This window comes from Numida meleagris, chromosome 17 (genome assembly GCF_002078875.1).
Source record: "Numida meleagris isolate 19003 breed g44 Domestic line chromosome 17, NumMel1.0, whole genome shotgun sequence".
NCBI classification, from domain to species: domain Eukaryota; kingdom Metazoa; phylum Chordata; class Aves; order Galliformes; family Numididae; genus Numida; species Numida meleagris.
Window position 1 is genome coordinate 4,814,094 of NC_034425.1, and position 19,803 is coordinate 4,833,896.

The 19,803-nt window shown below is 58.4% G+C and overlaps 1 protein-coding gene across 7 annotated transcripts in view; it reads right to left on the reverse strand.

The window, feature by feature from the left end:
• The window catches only part of RBFOX3 (RNA binding protein, fox-1 homolog 3), a 71,423-nt gene extending 52,090 nt beyond the window's left edge, over positions 1 to 19,333 (reverse strand). For 2 of the 7 annotated variants that reach the window (XM_021414972.1, XM_021414967.1), the window contains exon 1: positions 8,010 to 8,384. The gene's annotated coding sequence lies outside the window, so the exon portion shown is untranslated. Of the gene's footprint in view, positions 1 to 6,842; positions 7,374 to 8,009 lie in introns of those variants that run through there. The other 5 variants (XR_002443863.1, XR_002443862.1, XM_021414968.1 and 2 more) reach the window with 5 other exon arrangements.

Genomic DNA, 19,803 nt, shown 5'->3' on the forward strand with positions numbered 1-19,803 from the left:
GGGATGGGATGGGATGGGATGGGATGGGATGGGATGGGATGGGCGCATGCAGCAGTGAGGCCACCCAGCCCCATGCTCCTGCAGAGCTCAGTGTCCAGCACACGCGCACCTCTCCCCCGCTGTGTCACAATGATTGAGTGCAGGATGCAGGCACCGTAATGGTTTCATCAACTTAGCTACTTTTTATGAGAAATTTGTTCCAATCCGTCCGCTTTCCCAAGCTGCTGTCACTTTAACAGATGCCAGACCAGAAAGAATAATAATCGTGATAGGAAAACTTTGCACTGGAGTGAGCAGCTTCCCAGGGAGGGAGCATGGGGTGGGCAAGGGCTGATGTCTGCAGGAGCCTCAAACAGCTCAGAGCTGAACCTGCCACTGTCAGAGATGCTCCTGTGCCCTCTTCCTCCCTGGTAGGAAATAACCACATGCACACGGGACGCAGCCGAGGACCAGAGCGGTCCCTCAGCCTCAGGAAGCCCCCCTCTCCCCCACACCTCCAGTGCCTATTTCAGTCCCAACGCCTCTCCCCTCCCAGCCCCGTGCCCCCCACGCAGCTCTGCCACAGCCGTCCCACCCGCAGCCCTCCCGCTCCCCGCTCCCACGCTCTGCGCAGCACTCAATTATGCCCCAGAGCACTCTGTCACTTACTCCTTCCACCCACAACTTTGCCAATTAACTCCGGCGCTCGCCTGCTGCCGCCCCGACTGTGCTCGCCAGGGAACAGCCGCCCGCAGCACACAGAGCCAGGGGGAGGGCTGGGCAACAAACCCCACCGTGGGGCAGGTACCCCCATGGTGGGGTCTCCCGGCAGCTAGAAATCAGCCTATGACAAAGGGATACTGAGCATCCTTGTGGCCATGGGGCACACCACAGCCATGGGGCACACAGCGGCCAGGGCTGAGAGCTTCCCTTCTGCTTGCAGAGGGTTTGACATAGAGACAAAGCAGCAGCAAACGGTGATGAAGCGGCCTGCAGGCCGCCCTGCTAATTAGCAGATTTAGCACTTACATGATGGGATGGCAGGAGTGGCTGAGAAGGATCCGGTGAGGGCAGTGCAGCATCCCCTGCCCCACGCAGCACCAAAGCACGCAGGGATGAGCTCCTGACACCAGCTCCTGCAGGGTGTGCCTGCCCCACTCCTGCCCTCCTGCAAAGGCTGCGCCAGGCACGGGGACACACAGCACCCTCTGTCCCACGCCCTTCCCCAGAACCCCACATCTGGGGCTCAGGGACGATGCCTCAGCCCCAGCCCCCACCCCCCGTATCACTGGGGCACAGTGCGCACTGGGGGGGGGGGAATCCCCAGGGCTGCGGTGCCAGCCCTGCCCAGCACTGCACCGAGATGAGTCACTGCTGGGAGACGAGTTCTATTTAAAGGGCGTTATTCGTAGAAAATTGAGTTTTAATAACAGGGCATCAAACGAGGAGAAAATACCAAACTTCCAAGCAGAGCACATCTCCTGCTCGGAGGCACGGGAGGCGCAGAGCTCCTCGCCCTCTGACAGAAAGGCACCGGGAGCCCCCGGCTGCTCCCTGCTACCGCTGCGTGGGAGCATCCCCGGCCCCAAAGCATTGGGGCAACTGCTCCGGGCACGGCACGGCCACGGCACAGGAGCAGGGTGATGGGAACGCGGCGATGGAGCTGTGCTGTGGGAGGGCGGGTAGAGACAGCGCGGAGCTGGCTTTAAAAATAGATCAAACTCTGCGCTCCGGAGCCATTTCATTAGAGCAGCGCGAGCTGTTGGGCTGCTGACACCTCTGCGAAGTTTTCCTTTACGGATTTGGAAAACAGCTGAGGGGAAGAACAACGATGACAGCAGCGCGGGGCTGTTTTCCAAAGGAGAAGTGAGGGAAGGAGCACCCAGCGGCACAGCGAGCCCACAGGGCAGAGCGCAGTGCCCTTGGGCTGCTGCAGAACTGAGGCCATCCCCTGCTCGGTCACAGGCTCCTGTTGGGGTTTTTCTGGGACTTTCCTAAGCCCGGAGCGCAGCGTGGGTCCCAAACCGGAGCAGAACCCGCACCAACAGAGCGGATCCGACCCCGCAGCGCTGAGCGCACACTGGAACCCCACAGCATCCTGGGTGCAGCCACAGGAGCTCCGTGCTCTTCGGGGCTCGGTGGGCTGCCACGTGCCGTGCCTGTGCCCTGTGGGGCCGATAGACACGTAGAATCATCCAACCATAGCATATCCCGAGTGGGAAGGGACCCGTAGGGGACAGCAGGAGAAGCGCCTCGGGGTGGCAGCACCGCTGGCCCCGTGTCAATCCCGCACATGGTTTGTTCCCCTGCCCTCAGCCTCCTCTCCCCGCTCGCCGCACACAGCTCTGACTCCAAGGGGGGAACGACTGGGCCACGTTCCAGCTCTGCCAGAATTTAATGAGTAATCAGTGCCGGGGTCACCTTTCCCCGGGTGAGGCTCCCATGAATACTGGATGCGGACGCAGCGTGGCACAGCGGCTGCGTGGGGAGTGGAGCTGCAGCAATGGACCCCAACCCTGAGACGCAGAGACCCCGTTGCTGGCTGACACCAGAGCGGTGCCACCACGGTACCCAGGGCCCTGCACCCCATCCCGTTCCTGGATGCCAGCACCAGAGCAGCGCCCAGAGCCATCCCAATGGAATGGTCCCCAGGGCCCTATGGTTGTGGTTCTCAGCCCCTCCTGCAGCGCTCACCCCAGCTGGGGGGCGGCTGGAGGGGCTGTGCCACAGGGATGTATTCCAACACAGCCCTGGAGCACGCAGCCCCCAGCCGAGGCTCCCAGCGCTCCCCTTTTATGTGCGCTGCAATCGACTCATGTTCTTAAAAGGAAAATTGAGGGGAGGGGGGGGGGGATAAAAAACAGAAATGCCTCTGAATCCAACCTCAGAGAAAGCGTGGGAGCTCTCCGGAGAGGAGGAAAGCACTTTCTCTATAATTCACCTTTTGTCATTTAATCACCATCCCTCTCGCTCCGGTGCTGCTGGGTAACGGCTGTGCACGGGGAAATCCGCCTCGCGGTGCCCGGGGAGCTCTGCCTCCAGCACCAGGGCTGTGTGCATCCCCTGCGCCCGGCCCCAGCCCCACACCTCCAGCCCTAGCCCTGAGCCGCAGCCCCACACCTCCAGCCCGGCCCCCTTCTCCACCACGCTTGCCTCTGCTCCGAAGCAGCTTACCAAGCAGCTGGCGGAACGCCAGGGTCTTTTTAGAGAAATGTGAGCGATGCCCAGGGAAGAGCTAATCGTGTGTCATGGAAACAACTTTGCACCACCACGAGCGCCGCGGGAGCGAGCGCGGTGACACGTGGCCACAGAGCCGGGCTCCTCTGTGCGTGGGTGCTGGGGGTCGGCACTGCCGTGTGCCATACCCTGAGCATGGATGGCATCAAGCCCCGGGGATGTGCAGTGGCACCAGCACGGCTGTGGGGCTCCCCTAGACAGTGCTCCAGGTAGAAAGCAGCTTGAGGCCTCGTGCACCTTAGAGCAAATGGTCCCGTGTTGGTTCAACCCCAGTCACACAGCAGGAAACAAAACCCCATCCGCAAGGCAGGGCCAGCTCCGGGAGCAAGGAGCGGAGCACCTTGGAGGGCACTGCCTCCAGCTGCCAGGAGAGCAGAGCTTTACTTAATGCAAGGAGAGGAAATAAAGTCCTCAGCGAGAGGAATAAAGCTCACAGAGAGCAGCCCCAGAACTAAGCGGATAAAGAACGGAGCCAACGGGATCTGAGCCACAGGAGCCGGGGAGCACCAGAAAAGCGTGCGTGGCACAGAGCACAGCTCCCAGCAGCAGGGGAAGGGCAGAACACACGGAGCCCAACAGCACAGAGAGCAGCACCGGATGAGTGGGATGCGGTGAGAGGCAGCAGGGCCCTACCAAAGCTGCAGCCTTCCTGCAGAGCGGGCAGTGCCAGCAGCCCAGCATGGCACCGAGGGCAGCAGCGGCACCGGGCACTGCCAGCCCCGAGCAGCACCGAGCTCAGAACGTAAGGACCACGCGAGAATTTCTGCTCTAACCTGGAAAAACACCCAGAGAAACATCTAGGTACATTACTCAGTTCCAAGCTGACTATGAGTCACCATCTCCTGCATCTGTGAGAAGAAAAAAAAAAAAAAAAAAAAAAAAAAGCAAGTGTGTTTCTGGGTTGCTTGCTTGGGAGGAGAGAGATTTCCAGGAGAAACGAGGAGGGGCGGCTGCGCTTTGCACCCATCCGGAGCCGTGGCACCGAGGCGGGCAGCAGCGCTGGGCATCTCCTGGGGCACATCCCCGCACAGGGGCTGAGCTTTGGGATCCCCAGTGCCACGCACCCCACCTCCGTGGGCCACCTGGACCGCTTGGCTAACCGAGCGCCCAAACCCGGATGGGAAGCCTCCATCCCATCATAAACAGAACGAGCTATTTATAAACCTGAAAACCTCTTTTTTTAATATTATTATCNAGCACTTGTTAAGGTTTAACATAAGATTTCTCTAAAACTAGATGCAGGCAAACCACTGCCAGAGGGAACATCAGAGGGAATGCTTCTGGAATACACCTCTTACCAAAAACAAACAAACAAACAAACAAACAAAAAACAACCAAACAAACCAACCAAACAAAAAATAAAAACAAACAAACCAATAAATAAATAAAGCAGAAGCCGCTGCGCCGTGCTGCTGAGCGCACCCCAGCACGGAGCCGCTCCCCAGGCAGTGCCCAGCGGAGCAGATGGCAGCGTGGGCGCGAGGTACCAGCCTCCTGGCAATCCGAACAGCTGTTACCGTTAGAAAATGCTAATTGCCATCAATCAGGACAGCACCTACCCACATTTACATGCGAGCACCAAAAAAAAAAAAAAAAAAAAGAAAAGAAAAAATTACGTCTAAATTTCGCCCCAGTACAACACTCGCTGCATGTTAAGTAAGCGGAGCTGCTGTGATGCTGCAACGGGGACGGCCCCGGCGATGGGCACAGCAGCACCCACGGGTGGGGGACCCATGGACCGGGTGCTCCCTCGGCCCCACAGCTCCTCGTGCTCCACAAACACGGCGTGCTCCATCCCCGGAGAGCGGTTTATCAGATCCCGTTCCAGGCACAGTGTCAGTGCTGCACGGCCCCTTGGATGCGCTGGCACCGGGGCACCGCCGCTGCCCTCCCACAGCCCTGTGCCGTGCCGTGCTCCGGCTGCAGCCCCGGGGGCTGACAGGCTCCCACTGGCGTGAGCAGGTTGCAGCACCGCTGCTCGCTCCCTGCGGCTCCCACCATCGCTCGGCTCTGAGCTGCAAGGTCACTCAGCAACACCATCTGTCCGCGCACCGCGTGCCTCACCCTGGGGACAGCGGGAGGAGAACGATGCCAACGCGCCGAAGGCACATCCCCTCCAAGCGGGGCCTGCAGCCGCTGCAGCGATGGATGCATCGCTGGGGTGCACCCACCTTGCTCATTAGGGACCACACGCCCCGACGGCTCCAGGCCCCCTCTCCGCACCATCGCACCAGGGACTATTTTGGGGAGCTGAAGTCACTTGCACTCCAGCTCTGAAGTCACACTCGTCTCTGCTCGTGCTACGTCTCCCGTGCCTCCAAGTGTCACAACAAGGGAGCTATCTTTGTCGAGGCAGTCGTCCCCCACATGCGCCGTCCCAGATGCACTCCTGCAGCATTCCCAGCTCTGCGCTGTGGGGCTGCCAGCACTGCTGGGCGCACAGGGACTGAGCCACGCCGAGCCCAGCCACTACACAAACACTGGACCTGAGTTCATGCGCAGACTTCATAATGAGGAGCACTTCCAGCACACAGCAGGTGCTGAGGCACATCCCGATGCTTGGGGACACCTATCCCAGCACTGGTGCCACTGCCACGGCCTCAGTGACACTGCCCCAGTGGTAACGACCCAATCATGCTCAGCCCCACCCCAGTGGGAGCAGCCCAGCTCCTGGCCCTACACCAACTCCAGGACCCCAAACCAGCCCCGGGACCCCCACGCTGGCCCCACAGCAGCACGCCATCCTACAGCAAGCCCTGCTGTGCTCGAGATTGTTTCCATATGGGAGCACCAAGCAGAGCTGCCAGCTCCCGGCTCCAGCGCTTGCCGTTACATCTGGAAACTCTTCTCACCCTTAATTGTTCTTAATGCTTTAACACGTGGAGTGACTAATAAGACACTAATTGGGCGGCGTTAGCAGCGAGAGGCGGTGTGGGGAGCATGGCTGGCAGTGCCCTCTGCGCTGCACAGGTTCTCTCCCAGCCACTTTGCTGCCATGGTGTTACAAATGACAGAAATCATAGCAAAACCAACGCTGCTTTCCCTTGTTGGCCTGTCCCAAAGCAGTGAGCAAACCCATCTCCCGAAGGCATGGGGAGCCAGGACCTGCAGGTTTCAGCTCGCTGTCCCGCAGCCACTTGTTGCAGCCAAAGAGCTGGGGCAGAGGAGAGTGCTTGCAGTGCAGGGGCTTGGGGTGGGGGAGGCTTTAGTAGTGGAGTCTGGGGGATGGGGCACAGGGGATGGGGACACACAGGGATGCACGGCCCCACTGCAGGAGCTGGGGTCCCCAAGCCCATCCCATCCCGCAGTGCACCAGCCCTGCCCCGGGCACACCGCGCTCACTGGATCTGCTCTACAGCGGGAAATAGCACAAATCTTGTTACACACCGCCTAAGCCTCCCTGGGCATGTTTTCTATAAATCTCCTGGAATTTATTATATGATAACTAGCCTGGAAAAGCCAAATTAAATCCACAGCCAAGAAACTGACTTTCAAGTGTGACCCAATTTCCTCGCTCAGAGGGGAGGGGGAGAGGGGATCCCGGTGACAGCCGCTCCCGGGCTGACCTCCCCCTGCAGCCGCCCCCCATCCTCCCCCTCGCCGCAGCCCCTCGCTGACTTTGGGGATGGAGCTGCAGCCTTTCATGTCTAAGAGGATCTAGCACTCCCACTCACGGAACAAAAGCGCCTCGAGGGCTCCCCTTTCTGATGTTTCTCCATTGCTCAGCTTCAAGCCTTCCTTCCAGGAGCGCTTTCCTCGCGGGGAGGGCTCGGTTGGATTGGAGGATGACGGGGAGCATCTCCGCGGGGCTCGGTGACACGCTGGCTGCTTTCACAGCGAGGACACATCTGTGAGCCCCCTGAGCCAAGCCAAGCACCAGGCTCCCTTCCTGGGGCCGGGGATGCAGCACGGCTGCCCGGTGACAGCCCCGAGCCGGCCACCCCCAGCCCACAGCACCCAGTGGCGGTGCAGGGCACGGGGCAGCGTGGGGCTGTGCAGCCCTGGGGGTGGGCTCGGGCTGTTGTTCTGGAACGGCGTGCACTGGCAGAGCTGCATGTGGGAAGCTTGCATAATAGCGGCAGCCCACACTACGCCTGCTCCTACCCAGCATGATCAGACCCTCGCTTTCATGAGCAATAACATCCACCCAAAGTTTTCTAAAAGACAAAAAAAAAAAAAAAAAAGAGAGAGAGCTTCAAGGTGATACACGGAGCTCAGCTTCCTTTGCTGCCTTCAAGCTGATTAATGCAGCTGGGGAAATACATCTGCACAGCCTCCTCGCAGAGGCTTCACTTTAATCCTTCTCTCAGGACAATCTCTGCCCCCAGCAGGGGGACGCAGCTCCTCCAGTTCACACTCATTTTCCCATTCCAGAGCCCTCCCGCGGGACGGATGGAGCAGCTCAGTGGTGCTGGAGGGGTCTCCCCACACCCCTGGGTGCTGTCCCATGGGAGGTGCACGCACACCGCGCCGCGTCCCACGCAACGTCCCATCACCGTGCAGGCTGGAGCTTGTGCTGTGCAGCTCCAGTCGACGGGGATGGGTTCCAACTCTAGCAGCACCCACCCCATAGGTGGTGACATGCTCTGAGGGACTTCCATGGGATCGTTCACACCCAGGCAGGGGGCACATGGCCCTTGCCCAGCGCCAGTGCCGGGTTCATGACGGTTCGGATCGGACCGTGGGCTGCGGCACCAGGCATGGCCCTGGGGAAGCAGGACCTGCCCCCAGCCCCACGTAGCCCACGCGCTCCCTCCCTGCCCAGCTGTGCGGGGATGGACAGACGGACATACCTGGGGGGCGGAGAGGTGTCGTGGGCGCAGGCTGGAGCTCACGCTGGTGTCTGCCCCTGCGTGCGGTCGGGAGGAGCCGTTGGGGTCTCACAGCAGCGGCTGCTCAGCCTGCAAGAGAGAGGGAGAGGCTCCAGTGCCGTCCCTGTGTAGGCATCACTGCTAATAACGGAGGAGGATGCAGCAGAGCTGCTGAGCGGCACAGCTTGCAGGGGCTCATGTCCGCTTTGCCCCATCCCAGCACACAACTCGCGGTCCCACCTGGCTGCAGGGAGCACAGCGCAGCCCTCCCTGGGCTCGGGGTTCCCCCTTGGTGGGGGCATCCCAAGAGCAGGATGCAGCACACAGCCTGGGGACGGGGAGAGGCAAACACACCCAGCCCCTCAGCTCCCCCGTGGAGGCAGCTGCAGTCCCACATTGTGTTCAAGTGGCTCCATTTTGCTTTCCCCCCACTGGGCAGAGTGGGCAATCCTTTATTGTGTATCCCCCGCTGTCACGGCCTTTCTCCCCACGCTGGGTGGGACAGCATCAATCTTGGCACTGAGTATTTGCCATCCACCCCACGATCCCCAGCAGTGGCCCCCCAGCCCTGCGTAAGTGATGGAGTCTCTGGTGCAGTGAGACGGGCCCCACACCAGGAGCAGATTTATCCCCATGGGAGAACAGGGGGCAGAGGGTGGTAGATAAGACTGGCAAGCGGTGGGAGCGTCTCTCAAGGTCCTCCAAGGTTGGCTCGTTACAAAGCAAAGAGAAGAGGGGAAAAGAGTGCCCATAGCAGCACAGAACACCAGCAACCCTCCCGTTCCAAGCAGCCCAGGGCCGGGGAAAGGCAGCACGGAGCTCTGGGTGAGGATCAGTGGTGACACCAGGACAGGGCACTGCCAATGGCACCACCAGCACAGATTTACATGGGATCCCAGCAGTGAGCAGCGCTGCACCTGGACGGGGCCATCAGTCTCCATGCAGCAGCCGCATGGCCGCCCCATCCCATAATGCTGCAAAGGGACTGAGAGCCGCTGCCAGGAGCCCAGGGAGCCGCTCAGGCACTGGCACTGCGCACGGGGTGCCCTCAGCCCCCGGCATCCCCACTGCATGCAGCCTGCAGCACTGCACCTGCGGGACCACGGAGAGCCCTGGGGAGGAGCGGATCCGTGAGCCGTGCAGGGAGTCCCCAGGCTTCCGCAACCTGCTGGAATTCCCCTTCCATCCAATTATTCCCGCTCATTAGGCTCTGCTCCTGATTAACGCGTGTAGCAAGAGCGCAGCTCAACAGAACCGTACGCTTCAAAGCCCCTCCCCAGCCCCCGCCATCAGTCACCTCTGAAGTCAATCTGTCACAGCCCAATTTCCTAATCCACCCTGCACGGAAACCCATTTGCTGCTCTCCCTCAAATTAAGCTCCACTCGCAGCTCTGCTCCTCTCCTCCTTTGATTATTTTTGTTACCAGACACCGAAGCGGAGCGCAGGGTTAAGTGGAGATTCAGCCGTGCGGGCTCCTGAGAGCAGTTTTTAATCACGCACACGGCTCCTGTGCTCTCCCACGGCACCGCTGCCGTTAATCACCGCCAAACCGCTTCCTGCAGGCAGGGGACCCACAGCCCCAGGGTGCCCATAGCCCACGGGCAGCACTGCTGGGCTCCTCTCCCCAGCACGGACGCATCCACCCGCAGTTCCACTCTTGCATTGCGGGGTTTATCCAAGATGACAAAAAGATTGGGGTGCTTGAGACCCAAGGGAATGTCATGGAGCTGTGGCAGGGGAGGGTCAGGCTGCTGGAGCTCAGTGAGAGCTGGGACACCGCTCTCTGACACAGGGTTTGGGTTGGGCTGGTGCTGGGGTTGGGTTCTGTGGTCCCCGTGGGCTCCTTCCAACTTGGGATACCGTTTGACTCCGTTCTTATGTGCAATGAACGTGGGATGTGGGAGCACGTTACCGATCCCCAGGCGCACCGCTCCCTGCGTGCTGCTGAGCTGGTCCCAGACAATAAACCATTGCGATTGGATCTACAACCCAACCCAGGGAAGGCTGAAGAGAGGGTTTATCAAAGCCAGCAGCACCCCGGGGAGGAGACGCAGCGATAACAGGCACTGCGGCAGCGATCCCAAGGCCAACCCCAATACCACCGCAGCCGCTCATTTCGGGGCTACTGGGAGGATGCTCTGCCCCAGCCCCAGCCCCATCTCCGCAGGACAAGTGCCCATAAACATCCGTGACTTGGGTTCCACTGCAGCAGCAGCGCTGCCACGCAGAACCATCCTTTTGGGCTGGGGAGGGGGGGAAGGGAGGCGGAGGGGAGGGCTGTGAAGGCGAACACGAGCAGCTATTCTCCTTTTGTTCCAGCAGCGGGGGAGAGCGGGGACTCTTTCAGCAGCAAATGCACTGAAGCAGCACTCGGAGCCTGTGCAGCCCCAGATAGAGCGGCTGCGGCAGCCGAGATCAGGAGCTATTTCCCACTTATCTGCGCCGCGCTGATATCTGTGCAGCAGAACACAGCGTTTGGTAATAGGATTTCGATGCTGAACAGAAGATGTTTCTCCCCAAGCCTCACTTACGTCACACCTGGAGGTATCCGTGGCCGTAGAGGTGACACAGAGGAAGGCTAAAGACTCTGAACTGCTGCGCTGAGGGGGCAGCTTCTCCTTCAGCTGCAAAGCAGCAGAATGAAAGCAATCCCAAGGGCGCGGAGCGGAGCTCATCCCCGCGCCCATGCAGCCCCAAAACCACAACGCACACCTTCCTGCTGTCACTGGGCCCCGTGCTGCAAAGGGCCCCGCGTGGAGCCCCCGGGGCTGCGGGCGAGCAGCGGCCGTGCCATCAGCATGCGGTGCTGCAGAGCCCGAGATAACGAGCTGCAAACGGCGCACGGTGCATGCTGCTCACGATGTGCAACGCGAGGTCCTGAAAGGCTGCGGGCAGGGAACGCTGAGCGAGCCAAAGGACGGGGCTCATTAAGGAGCCGAGCGGAGCGGGCGGCAGCGAGGCGCTGGGAGCAGGATGTGCCCCGCTCGCTGCATTTGCATGTTGGAGCCCAGCTCCAGAGAACAGGGAGTTATCACAGCCTCATTTAGTACTGAAGGTGCATTTCTATGAGATTAAAGGGCCGGGAAAGAAGGGAGAGACAGGCACGGAGCAGGAGGAGAAACCATCTTGAACAACAGGATGGAGAAAACCTCGGGAAATGCCCGGGGAGGCGGTCAGAGGGATCTGCCCCCACGCAGACAGCAGCTGCGGGCACAGCCCCCCTGTTGCAACCCTCTGGCACCTCACCATTAGGAACACCCTCTGCCCTTCTCTGTGTTTTTCCCAATGCTGTGGTCAGGGTCGGCAGCGGCATCCCCCAGCCACGGCAGCCCCGTCCCCAACCCACAGGGACCGTGCAGGGGCAGCGTGTGCCCGGGGGCAGAGCGTGGGCAGCACCTGCTGCGGGGGGGCCGGGTGCCAGAGGAGCAGTGCAGTCTGTTCTTCTGCACAAGTGCATTAAGTATTCCGCGCAGCACTTTTGCTGTAAATCACTTCCTATTCAGGCTCACTGCTGAGGGTCTCTGAAGGTCGATTTTCCATGGTTATGACAACAAAAACTAAAATTGGGTCAAACCTGAAAGGTATTATCTTCCTCCAAGCTGCTAAATGCACAATAGTAATGAGGTTGGTTAAGCAATTCACCCACAGACTGCATTATTTGCTCTGAAGATGTATTAACCAGTTAAATGAGCGTGATAAGGCGGCTCTGCTTATTTCCCTCAGCAGCGCACAGAGATCTGAGGCTCTGGGTCTCTGCATCCCCGTTAATAACCGCGACCGCAGCCGCTCCGACAAAGCACCACGCCGCTGCGGGCCGGGCTCTGCCCGCCTGACCCCCAGAAAGGGAACGGGAGCTTTAAAGTCACCCCGCAGCTGAGAGCTGTTTGAAAAAAATAATCATACCTCCTCCCTCCCCTTGCTTTTCCTTCTTCTTAAACGCTCTCCCCCACCCCGATCTCCCTGCGCGTTAGGGTTAGGGTCTCCCCAAGCTGATCCCCACCGCCCCCGGATGCAGCGGCTTTCGGCATCCAACCCAACCCACCCACAGCGGGTCACCACGTGCCCACGCCAGAGCTGTCTGTGACCACGGCAGGGACTTCTCAGCTGGCACATGGGGCTACTGAGCTGTGGGCAGGGGTTGTCCCGGAGCTGGCAGCAGTGGGATGCACGGAACGAGTGTTTGTATGGGATTTCTGCTGCTTTTCCAAAAACAAACACCATTCATGTAAATAGAACTGATGTAAACGAGCGTGACCCCAAAATCCATGCGCAGCTGTACGTAACAGGAGGGAAGGAGGGAGAGAGGAGGAAGAAACACTTCAATTAATCCCTGAAACGATGAGATGGAGAAGTTCGAATGGAATGGAAAGCATCTGTGCCTGCAGCAGGACAGGACTGGCACAGAGCGTTCATAGTGCCATCCTCGCCCCATGCAGCCCCAGTGCCCTGCAGGGACGGTCCCAGAAGGTCCTGTTGTTCCCTCTGGTGGCTCCAGCTGGTGCTCTGCCAGCAGGCAGTAGGTGCGTGGAGAAGTGCCAGCACTTTCTAGCACAGAAGGATGGAGGTATCCTGAAGTTGGATCCTTGTCAGCAGCTCTGGGAGCAGCACCTCCGCCAAGCACGGGACTGAAACGTGGCCACAAGATGGTACCAGGGGAGCACCAGGGGAAAGAGCCATGGAACAGCTCCAGGGCATCCCAGGCAGGAGAAGGGCTGCTCCGTGCCACTGCCCAAAGATGGACACAAAAAGGTGGATACGTGGGAAAGGACAGCACGGGTGATCTCAGCAGGGATGGGACAAGGGGAGCTGCCCCTGGAGAATGGCCGTCCTGGCTGCAGGCACAGCGCTGCCTCTCAAGGTGACACTCTGGCTGCTCAGGGATGCCTTCACCGCTCCTCCAGCCATTATTAGATCTTAAACTCTTTCCCTCGCCATCTGCCACTCACTACTCACATTTTAAGGACGGAAATGACAGCTTTCCCGTGATCAGCCCTCTGGAAACCCCACGGGGCTCAGTGTCATGGAATGAGGAAATTTGTAATTCTGCTTGAGGAGGACTGTGACCTCCGATCACACATAGTGCTCAGACCTGGCTTGCTCCATCCTCAGCCCATGGCAGCTTGGGACAGCTCTGCCCCGTGACTGTGAGCTATCACTGCTCCAAACCCCAGAGATCTCACATGCAGCGCACTCCCCTGGAGCAACGCTGCCCACTCGCTCCCTCCATGCCATAACTTTTAGATCCCCCAGCCCTCCACACACCTGCTGCACAAATCCAACCCAAGACGTGCACCCAGCCCAACACCTACCCAGCCCAACATGCATAGCCAACCCAACACACACCCAACCCGATGCATGCACCCAACCCGATGCATGCACCCAACCCAGCGCACACCCAACCCAACGCACACACCCAACTCAACGCACACCCAACCCAATGCACACACCCAACTCAGCGTGCACCCTGAACACAGCCACTTTGCCAAGGCCAGTGCCCAGTTCTGCCACTGGTGCAGGAACAGCAGCCCATGCCCACAGCAACGTGCGTTTCTCAGGGAAACACCAGCATCCCCTACCTCCATAAGGGGTTCACGCCACAGAGGCTCCAGGACATACAGTGACAACGCGATGCCCCAGGGTCCCCAAATGCCACTGCACTGAGCTCCACACTGAGCGCTGCAGCCCTGCTGCTCCCAGCCCTGCTGCTCCCAGCCCTGCTGCTTCAGGCAGCTGCTGCACTGCTTGATCCCCACTGCCTTTTGCAACGCCGTCGGTGATGGGAGGGAGCCAGGAATGCCAGCAGAAGCGTTCCTCATTTTGAGGAGTCGGATCACCTAAAGACTGGCAACAGCCCAGGGCCTGGAGAGACAAGCCCCAGATTTATGAGCAGCACGGACGCAGAGACAGAAGAGCTTTAGTGAACCTGGTTAAAAGCTCACGGGAAAGGCGACAGTGAAAGATGGGAGCCACCGGGCAGGTCCACCTCTCCAGACTGAAAACAAAAGCAGCACAAGAACTGAACCCACCAACTGACACCCCAGCACCCAGGAACCATGCAGCAGAACCAGCGTGGCCCCGCACCTGGCACACAGCGGGCACGCACCGGGCACACGGCGCCTGGCTGCTGGCCCCTGTATCCGTGCGTTAATTAACATTCCACATGTAAAGTTGGGATTGTAATTACTGCAACTGATTAACAGGCCGAAGGTAGCCCGTCTCCGAGGGAGCAGATTAACAGAGGCTCTCTCAAGCTCCTGCTCTCACCTCGGCACTGCCGATGCATTTTAAGCAGGGCCCGATGCCCCCACCGGCAGTGATTAATGGGCTCTGAGGACATGAGGTGGCTCCGGGCCCGCCGCTCTTCCCACGCTCCGTGATGGGATGGGATGGCACAAGGCTCCCCCCGAGCTGTGTCCTGCCCCGGGACAACGCTGCCACCAGGCCTGCTGCTCTCAGGGGACCACACATCCTTTGGATGTGGAAACACAGAAACCTTCCTACCTCTGCGCTTCTCTCTCCCTGCTCCGTGCCATGCTCCATGCAATGCTCTGTGCTTTGTACCCTGCTCTGTCCTCTGCTCTGTGCAGTGCAGTGCACCGTGCCCTGCTCTGTGCTCTGCTCCATGCAATGCTCTGTGCACAGTTCCATGCAATGCCCCATGCAATGTTCCATGTAATGCACTGTGCCCTGCTCCATGCCCTGCTCTGTGCTCTGCTCCGTGCAGTACTCTGTACACTGTCCCATGCAATGCCCCATGCAATGTTCCATGTAAAGCATTGTGCCCTGCTCCACGCAATGCTCCATGTCCTGCTCTGTGCTCTGCTCCATGCAATACTCTGTACACTGTTCCATGCAATGCCCCATGCAATTCTCCATGCAATGCACTGTGCCCTGCTCCATGCCCTGCTCTGCGCTCTGCTCCATGCAATGCTCTGTGCACTGTTCCATGCAATGCCCCATGCAATGCCCCATGCAATGTTCCATGTAAAGCACTGTGCCCCACTCCATGCAATGCTCCATGCCCTGCTCTGTGCTCTGCTCCATGCAATGCTCTGTACACTGTTCCATGCAATTCTCCATGCAATGCACTGTGCCCTGCTCCATGCTCTGCTCCGTGCAATGCTTCACACCCTGCTCCACACAATGCTTCATGCCCTACTCTGTGCCATGCTCCATGCACTGCTCCCTGCCACGCTCCTTGCAATGCCCCATGCCCTGTTCCACGCAATGCTCTGTGCTCTGCTCCATGCTCTGTACCCTGCTCCATGCCCTGTTCCATGCACTGACCCAGGTAGTGCAAAGGGGAGCACAGCAGGAGGGGGCCTAATGAGATGCCAATAATTACCAGCAGATCAGACGATCAGCTGTAATTAAGCACTATCCACAGGCAGACCGCTCAGCTGCAGACTTTCTTCCCTCCTTTTCCCCAAGACTGCAAAATAAATTATCCTGCAAAGTTAGCCGAGGCTGAGCTATGGAAACAATTAAACAAAAATTAAATCTAATTCATTTATACTCTGAGCACAAAGTGGATAATGTGGGGGTTTTCTTCTCTCTCCTCTCTTTGCCTTGGTGTTACAGAGGACTATTATGGGAAATTAATCACGGGGAAAAGCAATGAACGTGATCTATCGCTCTTTAAAAGTGCACTGTAGTGATTATATAAAAATCTATTAGAGCAGCCAGGAAATTTAAGAGTGACACCATTTAAAAGGAAAAAGGAGACGGGGCCGGTGGCAACAGGGATCAATTTCTGCACAGACGGATCCTTGAAAGAAGGAGCAGGAGGAGGTCAGGCCCGCGGGGGAGCACAGCTGCACGCCACCGAATCGCTCCTCACCCCCCACAGAAATGCAGCCAAATGCCCCAGAGCAGAGCTGGGGCTGCAGCTCAGGTGCAGCAATGCATGGGGGCACAACGGGGCTGCTGGTGGGGGAGCACTGTGGGGGGACAGGGACACGGTGCTACCGGGGGGAGCCCCATCCCAGGAGGGGACAGCAGATGTCCTGCTGCTTCCTGCACAGCCATCCTGGGGATGGGGATACCCACACAGGTGCCCCATCCTGGAGGTGCCCGGATGGCCCTGGGCAGCCTGAGCTGGTGGGGGGCAACCAGGCCATGGTGATGGGGTTGGAACTGAGTGATCTTTAAGGTCCCCTGCAATCAGAGCCATTCTATGATGCTATGACATATCTGGCAGAGACCAAAGGGGACGTGGGGAGGTGGCACCCCGTGCCCCAATGGCACTGCAGTGCTGTGGGGCAGCGCAGGGGGGTCCCAGCCTGCAGCGTGCCCAGGCCATTGCCCCAGAACCAATCTTTACCAACAATCCACTTCTGCAATAACACAGGCAAACGCCTGGATGTGAATTTAATGGAAGTTCCTCCTCCCTTCCAGGCTAATGGAGACAAAACCCACACCGCTCTCCCTCCGATGCATCTTTTCAACCATTTCAAAAAAATATTCTTTTGAAAAGACCAGGGAAAAAAAAAAAAAAAACCCTTTGATCTCAGCAGCCCGTTTGTTTAGTCCACGCCGGGATTTAATTGAGGAGGGACGTCCTTGAATCAACGCGGAGATGTCCTCGCTCCCCGGGAAGCCCGCTCGAAGCGGCAGCACCGCTGTGCAAGGCTTTCTGCTCAGCCAGGGCGCGCTGGGATGGTGTCACCCACGGTCCCACTGCACCTGATGGGCGTAGGGAGGGGGGGGGATGGAGGATGCTGCTGTCCCCCCGCCACCAGTTCAGCCCTGTGTCACCGCTAGGATGAGATGCTGCGAGGGCAAAGCTGCAGCCCGGGCTGGGATGCGTCCCACTGCTGCGAGGGAACAGGAGCGGGGTTCGTCCTCCTCCATCACTGCCAACCCCAAAGGTGAACTCAGACCCTGGGGAGTAATTAACAGTGATAAAGGTGAGCACAGGGAGAGAGGACATGGGGAACTCCCGGCTGTTGCATCCTTCATCCCATGGTAACAGCAGATCCTTTTCTCCCCACTGCTCCCCAGGTCTCCCCCAAGGGCACAGTTCCCCCCTGATTACTGGGCTGGGGGCACCCCACAGCGCCCGGACCCCTGAGCTGCACACAGGCCAACGGCGAGCTGATTAAAGCAATTAGGGCTTTAAATAGTAACATCAGAGTGGCTCATCAGCGCTGAAGAGGCAGTCAAGTGACAGGGCTGAGGATCCTATTTAGGGACGCAGTTGGCACAGCTTCCCAAGCCCTGGGCCCTCACACAGCGGGGCCGTGCCATGGGGCACCCACCCCACACCCAGGCAGCACTGCCCTTTTCTCAGGCTCCTGATCCCCTTTTTTTTTTTTTTAATTTTATAAAGGCTCTGGGAAAGGAAACGTGGGAAGAATTGAGCAGCGCTTCTCCAGGAGGCAGCACCGCACACCGGCATCCAAAAAGTACCTTTTGCAATAGATAAAACAGAACACGCACATTTTGTCTGTTTGGACTCAAAACCTGATATGGCAGAGATTTAAGGCAGTCTGGTGGGAAATCCGTCTATTTTAGTATATAAGAATCTCCAATCACAAAGGAATCTGGACACAAATACAGATGCAGGAGCAGCACAAACAGCCGTGAAATGCTCCATTCCCTTCTTTCTGCTGTCTGATTTCCTGCCCTTGGATTTGTTTCTTGCTACTGCTGGCGAGCTGCTGCCCGCAGATGGATGTGGTACAGCCCCAGCACCACCTGGGACAGTGGCAGCAGGGTGGGAGCAATGGGATGGGATGGGATGGGATGGGACGGGACGGGACGGCATGGCACGGCATGGGATGGCATGGTATGGGATGGCATGGCATGGGAGCACCCAGAGCAGGGCTGCCCCCTTCCCAACACGGTATGCATGCTCCCACGTCTGCACCCCAGGGCAATGGCACAACCGTCCTGTGAAGCTTTCCTCTTTCTCCATCAGGAGTCAGGGGAAGCGAGAGCAGCTCAGCAGCCCTGGGCACAGCCCCTTGCCGTGTGAACGCCCACACTGACGTGTGCCAGCTGCTGTGGTCGGCACAGGGATCCCACCACTGGGATCCACCGCTCTCAGGTGGGGACAGGAGAGAACAGCACAGGAGTGGATTCGGAGCAGAGCCGCTCATCGGCTTCCTGCGAGCTCAGGAGATGCTGTAGGAGGGAGGGTACTGGCAGAGGCATTTACATTTATTTATAGGCATTTCTGTGGCACTCAATTAAACGCTGTGGTGGAGATATTGCAGCGTGCAGAGTATTTAGAGCCATTTAACACCTCTGAGTCGGCACAAGCCCACCTGATCCCTGCGGCGAATTGGGGCAGCGAGAGCTGGGGGCTGCCCTGCGCAGCACGCTCCAACCTGGGAAGGCGGACGGACAGATCGCGGTTCTCATGGCGGAGCATCCCTCACCTCGCTCTGAGCTCTGTGCTTTGCAGGAGGGGCACGGGGTGCATGCCCCCCTCCATCCCTGGGCAGAGTCCGGCTCTGCAGTCTCACGACCCCAGTGGAACACTGCTCTGCGTGTCCCTGCCCCTCCCTGGGGGCTCACCCATCCAAGAGGCTCGGGGCCACCCCACTGCCCTCCCAGCTCACCCCACACGCCCGGGCTCGTGTTGCTTGCAAATGGATGCAATTAAGTTGATACTGCAGCGGGACAATAATTGCTGTTTCCTTAGCTTGGCAATATGACCCCGGAAACCCCCATTATCCTAATCACTGTCAACCGAATACAATCGCAGAGCGCATACAAACCCGGTGTGCTCCGTGGTGAAATATAACACCGCAGAAGGCTGAACCGTTCCATAAATCTGCTCGGCACTTAACACTGCCTGCTAAATGGCCCCGCTTAATTATAGCTCTATAAACATGACTTTATAGCAATATCAATACCGTCAAAAATCAATCCCGCTGACGGACACACGGACAGGATCGCACCCTGCCCGCGGGGCACATACACACACAGGGGACACCCATGGGTGCCACCCGCTTGGCCCCACTGCTCGCTGTCCCCATGGCGCACGGTGACCGACCCCGCTGGGAGCCTCCCTCGCTGCCAAACCCGCCGCCACAACATTAGCATTACAACCCACACCGATCTTTGTCAATTACGCTCCAGTATTTGAGCTCTAACCAGCTTTAAATTGAATCAGGACGAAATCATCAGTATAAAAAGAGCCCGCACCAGCCTTTCAATTCCAGCACTGGGAAAAAAAAAAAGTTATACATCTCATAATGGCCTTCTACCCCATAATGAACAGGAAAAATAAATTAGATTCCCAGCTAAGGGTATATTTATACAATTTCATTATGTGCCCATGAGCAAGTCTGGTTTTCACCAAGATAAAAATGAGCTCTCAGCAATGCTCGTACTAAATAAATGGAGTGATTTAACAGCTTAACAAGGAGTGCGAGAGAGGGGTTGAGGAACAATGTCAAAAATGGAAAAAAAAAATTAAAAAAATATATATATTTTTTTTTTTTTTAAAAAAAAAAAACAACTTTGAAAACGCTTGCGCTTTTTGAGCCGAGCTGCTGCACAGCGGGGCCGTGCCGTGCCTGGCACTGCGCTGGAACGGGGACCGCTCTCATCCCGCAGCATCACGACCCTGCAGCATCACGACCCTGCAGCGCTGCCCCTGTGGGACTGGGAGGGGACAGCCACGCTCTGGATGGGCAGAGCGGGCACGGATGGGTGCAGGAGCGCCGGGAGCACCGCGTGCAGCCATGAGCATGGATGTGCTGACAGCTCGAGGTGCAGCATGAGCACCCCAGGGAAGCTGGGAGCTCACTGGGAGCTCAG